The sequence below is a fragment of the Salmo salar genome, chromosome ssa01, assembly GCF_905237065.1.
Source record: "Salmo salar chromosome ssa01, Ssal_v3.1, whole genome shotgun sequence".
Taxonomy (NCBI): domain Eukaryota; kingdom Metazoa; phylum Chordata; class Actinopteri; order Salmoniformes; family Salmonidae; genus Salmo; species Salmo salar.
In genome coordinates this window covers 165397744-165419748 of record NC_059442.1, presented here as the reverse complement: position 1 = coordinate 165419748, position 22005 = coordinate 165397744, and the positions used below count along the sequence as shown (strand labels likewise).

General features: G+C 40.2%; 1 protein-coding gene across 2 annotated transcripts in view; it reads left to right on the top strand.

Moving 5' to 3' along the window:
• Window positions 1–22005, top strand: part of ror2 (receptor tyrosine kinase-like orphan receptor 2) — a 131060-nt gene that overhangs the window by 43620 nt on the left and 65435 nt on the right. The gene's annotated exons all lie outside the window — the stretch shown is intronic.

Here is a 22005-nt window from a genome sequence, read left to right as displayed (position 1 = left end):
CGTAAAAAATGTATACTGTAAGACTGTAAGAGATGGATCAACATTTACAGAATGGTTACCTGGAGGAAAATGGGAGAGGGTCATGCTTTTAAAATTTCAGTAAAGGGGAGGGTTTAGTATTTTTGAAATCTAGTCCAGGGGAGGGTCATGTAATTTGTAATTGATGAAATTTCTATATTTTAGAATTAGTTGACTTAGGCTATATATTGATGTGTGCCAAATGCCACTCATATCTGATTCTCCACTGTGTGCATAATATCAATGGCGCCTATAGGCTATTTTGTGTGGGCTCAATGAAATGATTCATAGCCTATAGGCTACTTACTGTGGGAATCAAATGATTCATAGCCTATAGGCTATTTTGTGTGGGCTCAATCAAATGATTCATAGCCTATAGGCTACTTACTGTGGGAATCAAATGATTCATAGCCTATAGGCTACTTACTGTGGGAATCAAATGATTCATAGCCTATAGGCTACTTACTGTGGGAATCAAATGATTCATAGCCTATAGGCTATTTAGTGTGGGCTCATTCAAATGATTCATAGCCTATAGGCTACTTACTGTGGGAATCAAATGATTCATAGCCTATAGGCTACAAAGTGCATGCTCGGAGAAGCAAAGAGCAAAATGATATTTCTAAAATAGCTGCTGGAATGGATATTCCAACACTGAGCCCCGGCCTGCTCTGCTCTTGCTAATCCAAAAGGGTTTTGTATGCTGTCTAACCAATGGCTGTGCTACGTAGTCCTACGGTGGCAGTTCAGGAGGAGAGTCAAAGGTTTCTTCTGAAAGTCATTTTTGATTAGGCCTCTAGTCCAACAAAAATGCACTATCTTACGCACGGACTAGCCTATGTTCTGTTCAGTTTGAGAAGGAGAGCGCGAAGATGAGGAGGAACGGAGGTCAACTTTGATGGCTTGCTGCTACTATAATTGTTTTGATTAAAAACATTGTTTCCTGCCCATGATGTATTTGTCAGAGTTATTGACCTCACAATAAGCCAGATTCAAGTAATTAACATTGTGGTGCTGAAACTTGAAGCAGCAGCTGCAGCACAATCAATCAAAAATGCGTAGCTCATGGTGCTGAAAGTAGGCAAATTTGAGTAGACATAATTCATTCAAACAGTCTTCATTATGATTAGACTTTACTAACAACAAGAAAGCTTTGTGTTGGAGCCTATTTAATAAAGAAGAGGTCGGCCTACCAATTTGAGAGAATAAATTAGGCTATAGGCTGCTAAATATAAGATGAACACATAGGTCTATCTCTCTCTCTGTTCTTATCCTCTAATTTCGGTAATTTGTATGGTATTCAGAAGAGATTATGCTAATATTGGGCTTGGTCTCCCAAGTGGCGCAGCGGTATAAGGCACTGCATCTCAGTGCTAGAGGCGTCACTACAGACACCCTGGTTTGAATCCAGGCAGCGCAGAATTGGCCCAGCATTGTCCAAGTTTGGCCGGGGTAGGGCGTCATTGTAAATAAGAATTTGTTCTTAACTGACTTGCCGAGTTAAATAACGTTTTTTTTATAAAAGGCTTTTTTTTTTTTAACTCAGGACTGCAAATACGATGATTAAATTCATACAATGCTTTTACTATGATCCTCTTGTCCACGGTGTTTCTGCGAACCCACAACCTTCTGGCCCGCAGCCCTGTGTGCTATCAACATTCCTGTGTTGCCATGTAATGCTGACAGGACGAAGAACACTTTCTAAAACGGCATGTCTAAGGCTCTGGTCGGTCTAAGAAGTGAGGGTAAATGGTAATTTTTTTCTCAGCTATTTAATTATTATTTTGGGTATATATATATATTTTTTCAAGTATTCAGGGAAGTCTGATTTCAGAGGGGTTCGATTTTCTCCATGTTATTATAAATAACATTCACTCCCTAAGTCGCTCTGGATAAGAGCGTCTGCTAAATGACTAAAATGAAAATGAGAGTGAGGGGGGTGATGAGTCTCACTCCTAAAGCTGTGTCCCAAATTATACCCAATATAGGACAGGGCTCATAAGGCTCTGTATAAAAATAGTGCACTATATAGGGGAAAGGGTTTCATTTTGGGACTCACCTGCCCGCTGTGTGTCTCTTGTACTGATTAGCTCCCAGGGAGACCTAGATGAAATCAGTTATACAGATGGCATAACCATTACACATCGCCAACTGTGGGCCTAGATGAATGTCTAAACGATCAGATATGGCCTCTTTTTGTTGGCTACGTTGGTCTTGAAAGACGGTAACCTCTCAGTTTCAGCGGGAAAAAGACAAATATCCATCCCTGGTAGAAATCCTTCCTTACTTCCTACCTTCCTTGAAGAAATCACAGACCTGAATTGGTTGAATTGGTTAAAGTCATTGGATGGTATCCTTGCGTACACTTATCCAAGCCTACTTCAATTAGAGGGTTCCATCACCATAAGGCATCCTAGTTAATGGTCCATTCTTTTCAATGACCTCAGGTACTTCCAAGAAGTCTGTACTCGTACTAGTAGTTGTGAAATGCCACCATGGTTGATGACGTCTTGGCGCTCTCTCTACCTCTCCCTCTCCTATCTATCCCATGGACCCAGTGTCTCCAGAGTGCCTATGCACATCTCTGGCTTTGATTACCCACAAAGCCTTGTCTGTCTCACTTCAGTGCTCCTCCACAACGATGGCTTTATCTAAACCAGAGAAGACAGTCCTCCTACTACTACCACTATTACTACTACCACTATTACTACTACCACTATTACTACTACCACTATTACTACTACTACTACTACTACTACTACTATTACTACTACCACTATTACTACTATTACCACTACCACTACTACTACTATTACCACTATTACTACTACCACTACTACTACTATTACTACATTACTACCGCCACTATTACTACTATTACTACTATTACTTCCACCACTATTACTACTACTATTACTACTGCCACCACTATTACTACTACCAATATTACTACTACCACTATTACTATTATTACTACTACCGCTATTACTATTACTACTATTACTACCACCACTACTATTACTACTATTACTACTACTACTATTACTACCACCACTATTACTAGTACCACTACTACCACTATTACTAGTGCTACAACTATTACTACTACCACTACTACTACTATTACTACCACCACTATTACTAGTACCACTACTACCACTATTACTACTGCTACTACTATTACTACTACCACTACTACTATTAGAATGAGTATTACTACTACTACTACTACTATTACTACCACCACTATTACTACTACTATTACTACTACTACTACTACCAATATTACTACTACCACTATTACTACTATTATTACTACCACCACTATTACTACTACTACTACTACTACTACTACTACTACTACTACTACTACTATTACTACCACCACTATTACTAGTACCACTACTACCACTATTACTAGTGCTACAACAATTACTACTACTGCTACGACTATTACTATGACTATTACTACGACTATTACTACTGCTATCACTACCACTACTACTACTACTACTACTACTACTATTACTACTACCACTACCACTACTATCACCATTACTATTACTGCTACTACTACCACTACTACTATGACTATTACTACTACTATTACTACCACTACTACTACTACTACTATTACTACCACTACTACTACTACTGCTATTACTTCCACTACTACTGCTATTACTACTATTACTACTACCACTACCACTACTACTACTATTACTATTAATATTACTACTATTACTACCACCACTATTATTACTAATACTACTACTACTACCAATATTACTACTACCACTATTACTACTATTATTACTACCACCACTATTACTACTACTACTACTACTACTACTACTACTACTACCACCGCTATTACTAGTACCACTACTACCACTATTACTAGTGCTACAACAATTACTACTACTGCTACTACTATTACTATGACTATTACTACGACTATTACTACTGCTATCACTACCACTACTACTACTACCACTACTACTATTACTACTACCACTACCACTACTATCACCATTACTATTACTGCTACTACTACCACTACTACTATGACTATTACTACTACTACTGCTATTACTACTACTGCTATTACTACTATTACTACTACCACTACTACTACTATTACTATTAATATTACTACTATTACTACCACCACTATTATTACTAATACTACTATACTACTATTACTACTACCACTACTACTATTACTACTATTACTACAACTATCACTGCTACTACTGATATTACTACTGATATTACTACTACCACTATTGTTATTACTGCTGTTACTACTACTACTACTACTACTACTACTACCACTATTCCTTCTACCACTGTTACTATTACTACTTCTATTACACTACCACCACTACTACCACTATTACTACCACCACTACTACCACTATTACTACTACCACTACCACTACTATCACCATTACTATTACTGCTACTACTACCACTACTACTATGACTATTACTACTACTATTACTACCACTACTACCACTACTACTACTATTACTACCACCACTATTACTAGTACCACTACTACCACTATTACTAGTGCTACAACTATTACTACTACTGCTACTACTATTACTACTACCACTACTACTATTACAATGAGTATTACTACTACTACTACTATTACTACCACTACTATTACTACTACTACTACTACCAATATTACTACTACCACTATTACTACTATTATTACTACCACCACTATTACTACCACCACTACTACTATTACTACTACTACTACTACTACTACTACTACTACTATTACTACCACCACTATTACTAGTACCACTACTACCACTATTACTAGTGCTACAACAATTACTACTACTGCTACGACTATTACTATGACTATTACTACGACTATTACTACTGCTATCACTACCACTACTACTACTACTACTACTACTACTATTACTACTACCACTACCACTACTATCACCATTACTATTACTGCTACTACTACCACTACTACTATGACTATTACTACTACTATTACTACCACTACTACTACTACTACTACTACTACTACTATTACTACCACTACTACTACTACTGCTATTACTACCACTACTACTGCTATTACTACTATTACTATTACTACTACCACTACCACTACTACTACTATTATTATTAATATTACTACTATTACTACCACCACTATTATTACTAATACTACTACTACTACTACTACCAATATTACTACTACCACTATTACTACTATTATTACTACCACCACTATTACTATTACTACTACTATTACTACTACTACTACTACTACCACCACTATTACTATTACTACTACTATTACTACTACTACTACTACTTCCACCGCTATTACTAGTACCACTACTACCACTATTACTAGTGCTACAACAATTACTACTACTGCTACTACTATTACTATGACTATTACTACGACTATTACTACTGCTATCACTACCACTACTACTACTACCACTACTACTATTACTACTACCACTACCACTACTATCACCATTACTATTACTGCTACTACTACCACTACTACTATGACTATTACTACTACTACTGCTATTACTACTACTGCTATTACTACTATTACTACTACCACTACTACTACTATTACTACCACCATTGCTACCACTGTTACTATTACTACTCCTATTACACTACTACCACTATTACTACCACTATTACTACTACCACTACTAGTTCCACTATTGCTACTACCACTATTATTACTAATACTACTATACTACTATTACTACTACCACTACTACTATTACTACTATTACTACAACTATCACTGCTACTACTGATATTACTACTGATATTACTACTACCACTATTGTTATTACTACTATTACTGCTGTTACTACTACTACTACTACTACTACTACTACCACTATTCCTTCTACCACTGTTACTATTACTACTTCTATTACACTACCACCACTACTACCACTATTACTACCACCACTACTACCACTATTACTACTACCACCGCTACTAATACTACTACTACCACTACTACTGATATTACTACTACCACTATTACTACCACTATTACCACCACTATTACCACTACCACCACTATTACTACTACCACCCCTATTACTACTACTATTACGACTACTACTACTACTACCACTATTCTTTCTACCATCACTACTACTACTCTTTCTATTACTTCTACTACTACTACTACTACCACTATTACTATTACTAATACCACTACTACTGCTACTATTACTACTACTGCTACCACTACTACTTCTACTACTACTCTTACTGCTACTATTACTACTACTACTGCCACTATTACTACTACCACTACTACTGCCACTATTACTACTACTACTACTACTACTACCACTATTACTACTACTACCATTACTACTACTATTACACTACCACCACTATTGTTATTACTACTATTACTGCTGTTATTATTACTACTACTACTACTACTACTACTACTACCACTATTATTACTATCACTACTACTACTACTACTACTACTACACTACCACCACTACTACCACTATTACTACTACCACCGCTACTACTACTACTACTACTACTACTACCACTATTACTATTACTAATACCACTGCTACTGTTACTACTACTACTATTACTGCTACCACTACTACTACTACTTCTACTACTACTCTTACTGCTACTATTACTACTACTACTGCCACTATTACTACTACTACCACTATTACTACTACTACTACTACCATTACTACTACTATTACACTACCACCACTATTGTTATTACTACTATTACTGATGTTATTACTACTACTACTACTACTACTACCACTACTACTACTACTACCACTACTACTACTACTACTACTACCACTATTACTATAACTACTACTGCTACTATTACTACTACTGCCACTATTACTACTACTACTGCTACTGCCACTATACTGCTACTACTACTACTACTACTACTACTATTACTATAACTACTACTGCTACTATTACTACTACTGCCACTATTACTGCTACTATTACTACTACTGCCACTATTACTGCTACTACTACTGCTACTGCCACTATACTGCTACTACTACCACCATTGCTACCACTGTTACTATTACTACTCCTATTACACTACTACTACTACTACTACTACTACTACCACCACCACCACTACTACTACTACTGCTACTATTACTACTACTGCTGCCACTATTACTACTACTACTACTACTACTACTACTACTACTACTACTACTGCTACTATTACTACTACTGCCACTATTACTACTACTACTACTACTACTACTACTACTACTACTACTACTACTACTACTACCACCATTGCTACCACTGTTACTATTACTACTCATATTACACTACTACCACTATTACTACCACTATTACTACTACCACTACTAGTTCCACTATTGCTACTACCACTATTATTACTACTACTACTACTACTACTACTATTACTACTACTACTACTATTACTACTACTACTACTATCACTACTACTATTACTACTGCTACTATCATTACTGCTACTACTACTATCACTACTATTATTACTACTGCTACTACCATTACTATTACTGCTACTACTATTACTATTACTGCTACTACTATTACTATTACTGCTACTATTACTGCTACTACTACTATTACGATTACTACTACTGCTACTACTACCATTGCTACCACTGTTACTATTACTACTCCTATTACACTACTATCACTATTACTACCACCACTACTACTACCACTATTACTACTACCACCGCTGCTGCTACTACTACTACTAATATTACCACTATTACTACTACCACTATTACTATTACTACTACCACCACTACTACTACTACTACTACTACTACTACTACTACTACCACCATTGCTACCACTGTTACTATTACTACTCCTATTACACTACTACCACTATTACTACCACTATTACTACTACCACCGCTGCTGCTACTACTACTACTAATATTACCACTATTACTACTATTACTATTACTACTACCACCGCTACTACTACTACTACTACTACTACCACTATCACTACTACTACCACTATTCCTACTACCACCACTACTACTTCTATTACTTCTACCACTATTTCTATTACTACTACTATTACACTACTACCAATACTACTACTATTACTACTACACCTATTACCACTATCACTACTACCAATACTATTACTACTACCACTATCACTACTACCACTACTACTACTACTACTACTACTACTACTAGTTCCACTATTACTACTACTACTACTACTACTACTACTACTACTATTAATACTACCAGCACTACTACTACTATTACAACCACTTCTACTATTACTACTACTACCACTATTACTACTGCTACTACCACCACTATTACTACTACTACTACCACTACTACTACCACTACTACTACTACTACTACTACTATTACAACCACTATTACTACTACCACTATTGCTACTACCACTATTTCTACTTCTACTACCACTAGTACTATTATTACTGCTACTACTACTACTACTACTACTACTACTATTACTACTGCTGCTACTATTACTACTACCACTACTAGTTCCACTATTGCTACTACCACTATTACTACTACTACTACTACTACTACTACCACCATTGCTACCACTGTTACTATTACTACTCCTATTACACTACTATCACTATTACTACCACCACTACTACTACCACTATTACTACTACCACCGCTGCTGCTACTACTACTACAAATATTACCACTATTACTACTACCACTATTACTATTACTACTACCACCACTACTACTACTACTACTACTACTACTACAACTACTACCTTTACTACTACCAGTATTACTACTACTACTACTACTACTACTACTACTATTACTATTACAACCACTACTACTACTACTACTACTACTACTACCACTATTACTACCACCACTACTACTACTACTACCTTTACTACTACCAGCTATTACTACTACCACTATTACTACTTCTACTATTACTACTACTACTACTACTACTGCTACTACTACTACTACTATTACTACTTCTACTACTATTACTTCTACCACCACTACTGCTACTATTACAACCACTACTACTACCACTATTACTCTACCACTATTACTACTTCTTCTACTACTACTATTACTACTACCACTAGTAGTATTATTACTGCTACTACTACTACTACTACTACTACTACTGCTGCTACTACTACTACTACTACTACTACTACTACTGCTACTACTACTACTACTACTACTGCTACTACTACTATTGCTACTACTACTATTACTACTGCTGCTGCTACTACTACTGTTACTATTGCTGCTACTATCACTACTACAAGCACTACCACTGCTACTATTACTACTACTCCTACTACCACTACTACTACTGCTACTAGTACTACTACCAATACTACCACTACTACTAAATTAGTCAAAAAAAGAAATGTCTGCGTTTATTTTCAGCAAACTTAACATGTGTAAATATTTTTGTGAACATAAGATTCAACAACTGAGACATAAACTGAACAAGTTCCACAGACATGTGACTAACAGAAATGGAATAATGTGTCCCTGAACAAAGGGGGGTCAAAATCAAAAGTAACAGTCAGTATCTGGTGTGGCCACCAGCTGCATTAAGTACTGCAGTGCATCTCCTCCTCATGGACTGCACCAGATTTGCCAGTTCTTGTTGTGAGATGTTACCCCACTCTTCCCGGACATTTCTGGGGGGAATGGCCCTAGCCCTTACCCTCCGATCCAACAGGTCCCAGATGTGCTCAATGGGATTGAGATCCGGGCTCTTCGCTGGCCATGGCAGAACACAGACATTCCTGTCTTGCAGGAAATCATACACAGAACGAGCAGTATGGCTGGTGGCATTGTCGTGCTGGAGGGTCATGTCAGGATGAGCCTGCAGGAAGGGTACCACATGAGGGAGGAGGATGACTTCCCTGTAACGCACAGCATTGAGATTGCCTGCACTGACAGCAAGCTCAGTCCGATGATGCTGTGACACACCGCCCCAGACCATGATGGACCCTCCACCTCCAAATCGATCTCGCTCCAGAGTACAGGCCTTGGTGTAACGCTCATTCCTTCGACTATAAACGCGAATCCGACCAACACCCCTGGTGAGACAAAACCGCGACTCGTCAGTGAAGAGCACTTTTTTCCAGTCCTGTCTTGTCCAGCGACGGTGGGTTTGTGCCCATAGGCGACGTTGTTGCCGGTGATGTGTGTTGAGGACCTGCCTTACACCAGGCCTACAAGCTCTCAGTCAGCCTCTCTCAGCCTATTGCAGACAGTCTGAGCACTGATGGAGGGACTGTGCGTTCCTGGTGTAACTCGGGCAGTTGTTGTTGCCATCCTGTACCTGTCCAGCTGGTGTGATGTTCGGATGTACCAATTCTGTGCAGGTGTTGTTACACGTGGTCTGCCACTGCGAGGACATTCAGCTGTCCATCCTGTCTCCCTGTAGCGCTGTCTTAGGCGTCTCACAGTACAGACATTGCAATTTATTGCCCTGGCCACATCTGCAGTCCTCATGCCTCCTTGCAGCATGCCTAAGGCACGTTCACACAGATGAGCAGGGACCCTGTGCATTTTTATTTTTGTGTTTTTTAGACTCAGTAGAAAGGCCTCTTTAGTGTCCTAAGTTTTCATAACTGTGACCTTAATTGCCTACCGTCTGTAAGCTGTTAGTGTCTCAACGACAGTTCCACAGGTGCATGTTCATGAATTGTTTATGGTTCATTGAACAAGCATGGGAAACTGTGTTTAAACCCTTTACAATGAAGATCTGTGAAGTTATTTGGATTTTTACGAATGATCATTGAAAGACAGGGTCCTGAAAAAGGGATTTATTTTTTTGCTGAGATGTGTATCTTTACTTCTGGCTGGTGTGTATCCTGATTTAGTTCTACATAGCTTACTACTATTGCTACTACTACTACTACTACTACTACTACTACTACTACTGCTACTATCACCACTGCTACTATCACCACTGCTACTACTATCACTACTACTACTACTACTACTACTACTACTACTACTATCACTACTGCTACTATTACTGCTACTACTACGATCACTACTACTATTACTACTGCTACTATCATTACTATTACTGCTACTACTACTATCACTACTATTATTACTACTGCTACTACCATTACTATTACTGCTACTACTATTACTATTACTGCTACTACTATTACTATTACTGCTACTACCATTACTATTACTGCTACTACTATTACTGCTACTACTATTACTGCTACTACTATTACTATTACTGCTACTACTATTACTATTACTGCTACTACTACTATTACGATTACTACTACTGCTACTACTACTATTGCTACTACTGCTACTACTACTATCACTACTACTATCACTACTACTACTACTACTACTACTACTACTACTACTACTAATTCCATCTTGGCTACTCACAGGCCCCGTAATGACTGTGTTTTCTTAACAGCTCACATTAATCCCACTGTATGGCAAAATCTGGTTGGGATTTACTCAATCTGTTGTTAATATGAGGGTATTGAAAGGGCAGTAGGAGTTGATGAGTGTAAAGGCATGGACACGCCGGTCGAGAGTACTTAGCACCTCTGAACAGAGTGCAGGCCGTAATCTGCAAACCGATTCTACTTGTAACAACGGGTGAAAATGTAGGCAAGGTGGTCCCTAAAACACAGTGCCGAAAGAACGGCAGATCGTCATTCGGCATGTTTTTTTTCATCTTTAAATTTCCCGTTGGTTGGTTGTGGATCTGGAATGGTGCGAAGCTGTCCAGCTAATTTCCTAACTGTGCCTTCCTTCAAACTCTTAACATCTAAGTGCCCCATTCAATCACAACCTGTGTGTGGACATTTTCAGAGGGAGGCCAAACAACTTGTTCCTCATGCTTTAAGAGAGTGTGTCTTAATTAATAACAAGACTGGTTCCTTTGTGTTTTACATAAAGAATTACACTGAATTTACACTGAATTAATTTACATGGGTATCACATGAATCCAAACACGCAGCACAAGTGTGGAACTCTAGATCTTGACTTTCACTTGTGGATCACCTTTCATTTGGTGGTCATCCACCCATAACCAAATATGGTACCAGTGGACAGACACAATGTACAGACAGACAGAGCATCATACCTGGCCAGAGGTGAGAGACACTAGCCAGGTGTAGTCAGTCCTCAGGTCTTACTGGTTTCCTGTGTGGGATCTACATTATCAGCCTGGCTGGCAGCTTAGCATCTGTTTTTCGCTTCTGCCAAGTCTTCACCAAATTCCGATCCATAGACCTGTATTTTAGGACTTGGATTTAAAGCAGGAAGTCTGACAGTCTCGGTTTCACCTATTCACCTCCCTTATGAGACCGACTTTCGGTTTTCACTATCTGTCAAAGTACGATCTGAGGTTCTTATGCAGTGATTAACTGGAAACATGGTCAAATAGGTCTGATGGAAATCTAAAAGCTCTGTACCCATATGACACTTTGGTAGCACAATGGTTGTGAAACAGAATCTGTAATCGTGTAGTCACTGGTGTGAGAAACGAAGCTTCTTGTCTTTTAGCATAGGGGCGCTGAGTCCTAATCAGACCCACATTGGAGCGGGCTCAAGGGTTTGAAGTGGCAGAGATGTGGGTCTCAGCCAGAGGGCATACCAGAAGTGTGTGTGTGTGTGTGTGTGTGTGTGTGTGTGTGTGTGTGTGTGTGTGTGTGTGTGTGTGTGTGTGTGTGTGTGTGTGTGTGTGTGTGTGTGTGTGTGTGTGTGTGTGTGTGTGTGTGTGTGTGTGTGTTTCATTCTGTCTACCAGCAGCTCCATAAGCCCCTAGGCAACCTCCACAGAGTAATTCAGACAGTACTATCCCAGTTCTAATAACCCTCTGTCCTGACAAACAGATCTGGGGTCAGCTCCTCTAATGCCAGTCTATGAACACTTTTGAGCTTTACAACAAAACTAGCCTTGGACCAGTTTCTAAGGGCAAAATAAACCCACAATGCAAATGTTAGATCTATCTATTACAACAGATTAGGAAAGGCATACTGTAAGTAGGCCTAAGAAACACCACCGGTCTCTAGTTACTGTCAACTTGAATTTATGGGGTTATTGTGTTTTTCTGGCTGTTCCGGCGTTCAGTGGCATTGTGTTTTGCTGTTTTCCAAGTTTCCCTGGATGTTGTGGTACTTGAGGTCTGTTTGCAGATGGTTTAGCCATGTTGATTATGGTTTACACCATCCACACACTACTAGTTTAGCGTTTTCAGTCGAGTCATACATTGCACAATGTGTTGCAACTGGCTGTTTGCAGAGTAATTTCATTTTGCCATGTATGACTTTCAGATGTGTAGAAATTGAGGGTTTTCAGAATTTCATTTCATATCATTTGTTTTGGGTTACTGACAGCTAGCACTGAACCTTTTTCTTTAAGTTCATTGTAAAATAATTACGTGATAAACTGGATTCCTATAATCCTCATAGCCATTTACTCTTCCAGACATCACAGCCCAAGACGCATGATGATTCCAGAGCGTTTACGTTTTTTGGATGAGTTGCAGAATTGTTTATTACAAGCTTCTTTGTAGGGCTGGGCGGTATACCGTATTTTCCGATATACCGGTATTGATGCACGGACCGGTTTGGGCTTTTACTTCACCCTTTAATGCTATTTGAATGTTTTGGTTTATTAAATGTGATACGCTGTGTGTAACGACCATTTTATAGTTTACTTCCTTACTTGAGTCATCTCTCTCAGCTCTCCATCCATGCCTCTTTCAACACAGACCTAGCCCCGTCACCTGTCACTCAAGGAGCGCATTTGCGGTTCTACGACCACGAGACACTTGCGTTCAGTCTGCATGGTCAATGCAGCACATGCAACAATGTTGATAACAACGATGCTGTTTTCACTTTACTTCTTAATATAAATCAACTAGCATTCTATATTTACACTATCAGTTTGTGTTTCTTACATCTGCAAACAGCTAGCTTGTCTTTTCTTAGCAAGTTGGGCCTAAATCTTGTTAGCTGCTAATTGTTAGCCACTAATGCTAATAGCTAGCTAGCTAATAAATGTACTGAGTCAGAGCAAACGTAATTAGCTATACAGCCTGATAATACCAGTGATGGTGTAGACCTAAGTCAGCATGTTGTTTGTGACACAGTATCTTCTAAATCAAAGAGGACTACGTGAAGCAAGAATATGTTAGCTATGAAGTAACTAAGGGAAAACATTCAATGTAGCCAAAAATTATAGGGTCCCCTAGGAAACACTTGTCAACACTTTGGTTCCTACCCTGTCACAATAACTCCTCCCTGGCATTTTCATTCATTGTCATGTCAAACAACACCGTATTATAAGTGCCCACTAATATATTCTAACTATCATTCTATTGCCATGATTTCAACAGTTCACCTCAGTATATTGCTGTAAATCGCAAGTGAAATCGCAATTGCAACATTTGGTTAAAAATAAAGCCTAGATTGTTTGCCCATGTTGTGCAGCCCTACGTGGCAGTGTGGAAATAATCTCAATTGAGTGCAGAAATTGATGAAAATTTAAAAAATATATATTTTGCGTTGAATTGAACAGTATAAAAACAATCAGAATGGAAGAAGACCCATTTTAAATCACTTAGGGTCACGCACTACTCATAAAGCAAATGTATAACTTTTATTATTCAAAAACATAAAACACGTTACATACCGTCCAATTTAAAAAAACAAATACTGTGCTATGATTTTTTTGGCCGTATCGCCCAGCCCTACTTTGTAAATGTCTCTCTTGCGCCCGACCCTTTAGTTACAGTATAAGAATGATGGTACCGGCGGTGCACGAGAACCAGAGTTTTCACATGGATGACTTTGTTTAGACATAGAAAAGCTGTTGTTTTGAACAGCATCCACTCCAGAATGAAGCATATTCCAAGTACAAGCCTTGCCTGCCCCCTCCCTTTTTTGATGGAGTTTTGTGGAACTTTGGAAGGAAATGCAAGTCGAACAAAATCAAAAGCCACCACACTTATAAAAACTGGAAGGTCATTTAGTAATTTCCATATGGATCTGCCAAGGGCCTGAGTGTGTAAAGTAAGCCATAAAAAAATCTCCCCAGACGGGGAACATTAGCAGCAGAATGGGACTCTGACCCGTGGCTGTTCATGGTCAAGTCCCCTGGCTCCGTCCCTCCCCTTTCTGCAGAAACTTGATGACGCACACTTTTAGTTTCTGGAAGCCTTGCACTTTCACCCGGTTGGTGGTTTATGGAAGCTATGCCTTTCTGAAAATGTATACAATCGAATCTACCCTTCATTCCCTATGCACTAGAGGGAGTCAAGCCCCCCCCCCCCATTCTCCCCCGGTATCCTTGTTTGTGTCCCAAATGGTGCCCTAGTCCCTACATAGGGCACCATTTTTTATTTATTTTTACTAGAGCCCTATGTGCCCTGGTCAAAAGTAGTGCACTGTATAGGGTACAGGGTGCCAGTTGAGACGTTTCCCTTTGACATCTATGAAGTGCAGGGGTGAGTCTGTTGGGAGCGCGCTTGTTTAGACTCATTTACTTTCCCAGTGTCCTGCGGTGTTAGCAGGTTATAGGTTTTAGTCATGAATGTTGTTCTGGAAGCAGTACTGCAGTGTGGTCACTAGCTGGCACAGCCACAAGGTCATAAAATCACATTTTAACCTTAACCACTTTGCTTACCCTAATGCATAACCCTAACCTTATATTAAGACCAAAAAGCAACAACAACAACAAAAATCCTGAATTATTATAGACAATGTTGACTTTGCAGCTGGCCTATCAAAGGGGAAATGACTCAGTGCTGCCTCCAGGACAAGACTGATGATAATAAATGTCAACCTGCGTGGTGTTAGGGGGGTTCCCATGTTATTTATGACAGTGTGAGGTCCTAAAGTCAACAGCACTGCTCGGAGACTGCTTCTCTTCAAGCTGTAGCAACGCATTCTTTGTGCTATGCAGACAATGGGCATGACTGATACAGTATGTTCTTAAAAAGGCTACTAAATGTGCCTGGTTTTCCTATCTCAGATCTCTCAATTGTACACTTGATAAGAAAGCATTGATGACAGGATTAAGCATTTTTTTTAGAATGATTCAAATAATTCCTGTTTTACCTCAAGTATCCTTCATATAGGCTATAAATACCGTTGGTTTTGGTTACCATGATGTCACAGAGAATAGCACTTTTCATTATACCCTAAAGGCTAATAACAAGAAAAGCTGTCTTGTCATTGTCTTTCACGAAGAACAGGGGGTTGGGGCTGAGTTTGTTTTGAAAAGGGCTGGAGGAAATGGTAAAAGAATAGCAGTTTTGTGCATCTGAGCGCTTGGTCTAAACTCTTGTTTCAAGCCCCCTCCAATAGCAGCTAGCTACCACAGCTGTACAGTGAAGCTGTTGTCATTCCAGGGCCCTAAAAAGTAAGAGCCCCCCTCAGGGCTTCGTCGACACTGTCTGAGGCAAATTACTCCTCAGCTTCCTGCCTATGACACAACACTCCTTTTAGCTTTTAGTGCTTGTGCAAACCCCCTGCCGCCCCTTCCAAGAATGTTAAAAGAAGAAAGTGCCCTAAAAAATAAAAAAGGAAAAAACAATGTTGTCCGACACAAGTTGTCTCTCACAGGTCAGGAAAAAGCAATTTTAACATGGCAACCAACCACATACCGGTATGGATTTTTAGAATACAGTCTATAAAGATATATGTTGATACAGTGCAACAACAAAAAATGAAGTTCTACAAATTGGACTACTTCACTGTCGGTTTTGTTCTAGTTTGGTTGAATATAAAGCCACCAGAATGGAGAAAGCCATTAAAACAACTTAGACATCATGTGTTGCCATCTTAGGGTTATGCACTACTCATAAAACATTATTTAGAACTTTTACTATTCAGAAACATAAAATACAATCAAAAAAATAAGACTAATATCCTAATGTGATATTTTGGCCACATAGTCTAGCCTTATTTTCTTGTGAATACTTTTTTTTATCTGTTGAGTTTCAAGAAATCCACTAGTGGGCAAGGATTTCCATGAGCGGTCTTGTGTCACTAACTAATCAAATCAAATTGTATTTGTCACATGCGCCGAATACAACAGGACCTTAGGGAAATGCTTACTTACAAGACCAACAATGCTTTAAGAAGTAAAAAACGTGTTAAGTAAAAAATCAATAATTAGAAAAATGTAAAATAAAAGTAACAAATAATTAAACAGCAGCAGTAAAATAACAATAGCGAGGCTATATACAGGGGGGTACCGGTACAGAGTCAATGTGCATGGGCACCGGTTGGTCGAGGTTATTGAGGTAATATGTACATGTAGGAAGAACTAGATGCTATTTTTGTGTTGGTCGAGGCTAAGCTTGGCCTCACAGGGCTCAGTTATCTCCTTAAATTAGAAAAGTGAGTTTACGATGAAATGACTTTACCTTGTATTGGTATTGACGCAAGCGATCAACCGATTGGGGAACCTCCAGTTCATAGTCATGCATTATTTGTTTCTGGTCTCCGTTTCTCAATTCTGACAGGCTCGGGACTGACTGCATGTGATTTACAGCTTGGCCGATTTGGCCCAGAACAGATGGGGAGAGATTCCCTCGAGGGCCTAAGCACAGTCCATAAAGGAAACATGAAATAATTATTACTGGCAATGCAACTTTGGAGCTACCTACATACCTACACTACATTTTGGTAGAGGGAGGGCACGCACGACTCAAACTGTTTTGGAATAAGATCCACCAAAATGGCTTAATGTGGGTCCCTCTAGCTAGCAGATATTTTTTCCATCGGGCTTAATACAGGGGGACCTATTTGGCATTAGTTGGGCCATGTGGCCATCCTCTTCTGTTTACAGTAAGGGACTGCTGTGATCTTGCAGCCACAGGCGTGTTTGGCAGCCCACTTCCCCTGAGATTAGATGTACTAGTGTTTTATTCCCCAAAGATTTCAGACCGAAGGAGGACCATGTACATGACATACACAGTCCTGGAGGCCCTCATCGTCCCTTAGCCTGGGCCACTAATGTAGGACCCAGCCGACCCACATGACTCACTATCAGTTTATTTTAGTTGACTAGACGTTAGGGAGAGAAGTACTATTTTAAAAGTAGAACTGGTTGTTCAAGGCTTATATTACACTGTGAGAAAGAAGAGTGAATTTCATTTCAAGTTCCTCTTGTGTTTTTTCTGTAGTGGGAGATTTTAGAAGGTTGGTTGTGGTGGGATGGCGCCAGGCTAGGTGGCAGCTGTCTGTGCAACCATAACAGTCACACACACACACACAACCCTCTTTGCCATGTGTGTGTGTGTGTGTGCGCACGCATGCCGCCCAACAACTTACTTCCAGCTGTGTTGTGGAAGTCGCCCCACAACACGCCAGCCTTACTTCCTGTGTTGTGTAAGTAGTGCTCGGGAGGAAACGTGCTAGTTCACTTGGCCCATCCCTACAGGGCAATAGTTCCCCATCAACACTCTGGAAGTGATAAAGACTGGGAGGCTGCTCTGTAGCGCTCACCTGGGAGTGAAAACCTGCCACAGCAAGTTATGCCCCGACTGGAGAAAGTTCTTCACTGCTGCACGTTTGTCTCAAGCTGCCTTCCTTGTCAACAGGCACACGGGGTAATCACTTTACCGTTGGTGTTTTATTTACCAGTAAAAAAAACAGTCATGGGTTCTGTCTACATCTGTTGACTGTCTACATCTGTCTACATCTGTGGACTGTACATCTGATGACTGTCTACATCTGTCTACAACTGTCTACATCTGTTGACTGTCTACATCTATCTACAACTGTCTACATCTGTCTACATCTGTTGACTGTCTACATCTGTCTACATCTGTGGACTGTACATCTGTTGACTGTCTACATCTGTCTACATCTGTGGACTGTACATCTGTTGACTGTCTACATCTGTCTACAACTGGCTACATATGTCTACACTTGTTGACTGTCTACACCTGTTGACTGTCTACATCTGTTGACTGGCTACATCTGTCTACACCTATTGACTGTCTACACCTATCTACACCTGTTGACTGTCTACATCTGTTGACTGTCTACACCTGTTGACTGTCTACACTATCTACACCTGTTGACTGTCTACATCTGTTTACTGTCTACATCTGTGGACTGCTACATCTGTTGACTGTCTACATCTGTCTACAACTGGCTACATATGTCTACATTTGTTGACTGTCTACATCTGTTGACTGCCTACAGCTGTTGACTGTCTACATCTGTCTACACCTATTGACTGTCTACAGCTGTTGACTGTCTACATCTGTCTACACCTATTGACTGTCTACATCTGGCTACATCTGTTGACTGTCTACACCTAGCTACATCTGTTGACTGGCTACATCTGTTGACTGGCTACATCTGTTGACTGTCGACATCTGGCTACATCTGTTGACTGGCTACATCTGTTGACTGTCTACATCTGTCTACAATTGATTGTCTACATCTGTCGACTGTCTACATCTGACTGTCTACATCTGTCTACATTTGTTGACTGTCTACATCTGACTGTCTACATTTGTTGACTGTCTACAATTGACTGTCTACATCTGTCTTCATCTGTTGACTGTCTACGTCTGTTGACTGTATACGTCTGACTGTCTAAAATTGATTGTCTACATCCGTTGACTGTCTACATGACTCTACGTTGGTCTACGTCTTTTGACGGTGTACATCTGTTTACTCAGTTTGTCTTCTGTCAGGTTGTGTTCTTTGAGTAACAACAAAGTACTTGGTGAGTAAGGAGCTCAGAGGTGGGCGATATACCGTTTATACAGTATACAGGGATACTTCGAAGTACCGACGGTATCATTTTCAATTCCCCAAAATATATATTTGGCTACCTACAGGCTGTGGGGGTGGGGAGCTCATGTTCATGTGCTCGCCTTGACTGACAGCTCGTTGAAATGCCTATGTCATCTCATGCAAATTTGGTGATACACAAAGCAAACACCATTTAAATTTCATCAATGATAATATATATCTATTTTTGTATATGTCTCCCATTTGGCATATCTCTTCTTTTGTGAAGTGGTTCACAGCAGCACTGACTGATGTGTTGACTCGACAACTGTTTTGAACAGATGAAGACCTAGCTAACCATCAACTAGCTTACAGCAGGCACAGGTGAAGACCTAGCTAACCAGTAACTAGCTAACACCAGGCACAGATGAAGACCTAGCTAACCAGTAACTAGCTTACAGCAGGCACAGATGAAGACCTAGCTAACCATCAACTAGCTAACACCAGGCACAGATGAAGACCTAGCTAACCATCAACTAGCTTACACCAGGCACAGATGAAGACCTAGCTAACCATCAACTAGCTTACAGCAGGCACAGATGAAGACCTAGCTAACCATCAACTAGCTTACACCAGGCACAGATGAAGACCTAGCTAACCAGTAACTAGCTTACAGCAGGCACAGATGAAGACCTAGCTAACCAGTAACTAGCTAACACCAGGCACAGATGAAGACCTAGCTAACCAGTAACTAGCTAACACCAGGCACAGATGAAGACCTAGCTAACCAGTAACTAGCTAACAGCAGGCACAGATGAAAAGGGAAACGTATAAGGTGACCTAAACTGGGACATGCTTAACACCCCGGCCATCCTACAATCTAAGCTTGATGCCCTCAATCTCACACAAATTATCAATGAACCTACCAGGTACAACCCCAATTCCGTAAATTCCTACCAGGTACAACCCCAATTCCGTAACACGGGCACACTCATAGATATCATCCTAACCAACCTGCCCTCCAAATATACCTTTGCTGTCTTCAACCAAGGTCTCAGCGATCACTGCCTCATTGCCTGCGTCCGTAATGGGTCTGCGGTCAAACGACCACCCCTCATCACTGTCAAACGCTCCCTAAAACACTTCAGCAAGCAGGCCTTTCTAATCAACCTGGCCCGGGTATCCTGGAAGGATATTGACCTCATTCTTTCAGTAGAGGATGCCTGGTTATTCTTTAAAAGTGCTTTCCTCACCATCTTAAATAAGCATACCCCATTCAAAAAATGTAGAACCAGGAACAGATATAGCCCTTGGTTCACTCCAGACCTGACTGCCCTTGACCAGCACAAAAACATCCTGTGGCGTACTGCATTAAGATCGAATAGCCCCCGCGATATGCAACTTTTCAGGGAAGTTAGGAACCAATATACACAGACAGTTAGGAAAGCAAAGGCTAGCTTTTTCAAACAGAAATTTGCATCCTGTAGCACAAACTCCCCAAAATTCTGGGACACTTAAGTCCATGGAAAATAAGAGCACCTCTTCCCAATTGCCCACTGCAGTGTGTCAAATCGGAGGGCCTGTTGTCCAGACCTCTGGCAGTCTCTATGGGGGTGCCACAGGGTTCAATTCTCTGGTCGACTCTTTTCTCTGTATACATCAATGATGTCGCTCTTGCTGCTGGTGACTCACTGATCCACGTCTACGAAGACGACACCATTCTGTATACTTCGGGCCCTTCTTTGGACACTGTTAACAAACCTCCAGACAAGCTTCAATGCCATACAACTCTCCTTCCATGGCCTCCAACTGCTCTTAAATGCAAGTAAAACTAAATGCATGCTCTTCAACCGATCGCTGCCCACTCCTGCTCGCCCGTCCAGCAGGGAAATCCACAGTTCACAAATGTCTGTCAGAAGCTTGGTGCAGTGGTCTGGGACTTGGCGTAGTGGTCTGGGACTTGGCGCAGTGGTCTGGGACTTGGCGCAGTGGTCTGGGACTTGGCGCAGTGGTCTGTAGACTTGGAGCAGTGCTCTGTAGACTTGGAGCAGTGCTCTGTAGACTGGGAGCAGTGGTCTGTAGACTGGGAGCAGTGGTCTGTAGACTGGGAGCAGTGGTCTGTAGACTGGGAGCAGT